Source organism: Chaetura pelagica, unplaced genomic scaffold (assembly GCF_000747805.2).
Source record: "Chaetura pelagica isolate M959 unplaced genomic scaffold, ChaPel_1.0 scaffold562, whole genome shotgun sequence".
Classification (NCBI taxonomy): domain Eukaryota; kingdom Metazoa; phylum Chordata; class Aves; order Apodiformes; family Apodidae; genus Chaetura; species Chaetura pelagica.
The window spans coordinates 506,702-508,589 of NW_009952307.1; the positions used below are offsets into that span (position 1 = coordinate 506,702).

A 1,888-nucleotide genomic window follows, 5' to 3' on the forward strand; every position below is an offset into this window, starting at 1 on the left:
CGCTGCCGCGGGGCCGCGCCGGCCTGGGCGTCGCGCCGGCTTTTTTATTATGATTATTATTAGTAGTGTTATTATTTTTTCGCGCCATGTACATTTCTAACAAAGTTTATCGTGGCTATCTATCTATGACGGTGTTTTATTTACCGATTCATATCAAATGCTCTTGTATCGACTTCACGAAATCTAAGTAAACCTAGAGCAAGGTTTAAAAAAAGAAAAAGAAAGAAAGAAAAAAAAAAGAAAGCAAAGTAAACTATTTCAGGTTTTGTACAGAACCGCCTGGGCCTGGCCTTTTTGTGGGGTCAGCAATGGGCGGTGCGTTGGCTGGGTGGGGGAGCAGAGGCAGCCGGAGCTCCTGGGGCAGGGACCTGCAGCAGACAAGGAGGACACGGTTGGGCACAATGCCCTGCCCTGTTCAGCCCACTCCACAGCAGGAGCAGGCAGGTGGAAGGGTTGACTGCAGCTTTCCAAGCCCACCACAGGGTGCTGAGGCTGTGCCCCATCTGCCACCCAAAATCTCTTCCTGCTGTAGCACCAGAAGAAGCTCAGGCTAATCTGGCATGGCCTTGAGTGTCCTGGTAGGACACCTCATGGTCCACCCAGATGTAGCTGTCCACCACCCAGCACAGCTCATCATCCATCTCCTGTGGACAGGTACACACACTCATGTCTCTCTGCTTCTCCCTCCATCTCAGAGCTCACCAGGTGCTACAGGCTTTCCCCTTCTTTTCCTTTCACCATTTGTCTGGAACTATTTTGCCAGATTGACCCTCCTGTCCTTGGGACTATTTTTTAAGTACTACTTGGTTATCACAAGAGAGACTGAATGTGATGGTTGGACTTGGTGATCTCAGAGGTCCTTCCCAACCATGACTATTCTGTGATACCTACAGACTTGCAACTGCTGCTGCTCCTGCAGTTCTTTCCTAAGACAAGGCTGATCACATCTCCGACACCTAGGCTGATACTGGCACTTGGCACATGATGCTGGCAGTGACACAAGATGACTACGGCCTGCACAGCATTAACTGGAAGCCCTGACAGTCCCAGTAGGCACAAGTCTTCTACCTAGAAGTAAGAATGATGTGGCCTCAAACCCTGGTGATGTTATGTTAGCTTATTAGGTGGCAGCGGCGGGGTTGGATAATATGGACCTTTTCACTGGCCACATCTCTTGAAACAGATCGTTTTTTGTTGAACCTTCGTTGTAAATAATTCCTTAAGAAAGAAGGCCAGGAGTGCTGCTGAGGGATTGCTTCCTTTTGCTCCCAAAAGGAGCCTCTCCTGAGCATCCATGATGCATGGCCACGTGTGCACAGGCGAGGTGGTTGCCTGATGTTATTGTGTGCAGTACAAAGCATCACAAAACTCACCCCAGTTAGATATTGGCAGCTTCAACCCAGGCAGTCAGTAGTGTCACGTGGTGAGTGGATGAAGACCGTGTTTCCAAGGGCAAGGCTCTGACCACCCATTTGGATTGAGGGATCTGAAGGAAAGCTGACAAGTTACTTCAAGCCAAGCTTACCTTTTGGCCAAGGTCAGCACAGCAAGTATCTATAGGGGCCCAGGGAATGTTCCTATAAGGAACAGGGCACCAGGCCCTGGATGGAAGCACCAAAAGAGAACAAAGTTTGGTCCTCTTTCACTGCTGTCTAATGGAAAACTTAGCCAAATGTTGGCCATTAGCTCCTTACAAAGCCACAAGAGAAAGAGTAGCACTTTTGATAGATGGTGCTTCCCACTGAGCAAGCTCCCAGTCTCTCCTTGTGCCTACCATCACTCAGGAGTTCCCTGCAAGAGCAGGGAACCTTTGCCAGTAGGGTTGTGTCCTGCCTGCATCCCACACCCCCACTTTCCCACTCCTGCCTGTGTATTCCACACCCTCCCC

The 1,888-nt window shown here is 49.8% G+C and overlaps 1 protein-coding gene across 1 annotated transcript in view; it reads left to right on the forward strand.

Annotated features, from left to right (window-relative positions):
- PHF2 (PHD finger protein 2) overlaps positions 1 to 1,888 on the forward strand; it is a 52,518-nt gene that overhangs the window by 46,110 nt on the left and 4,520 nt on the right. The window lies entirely within an intron of this gene.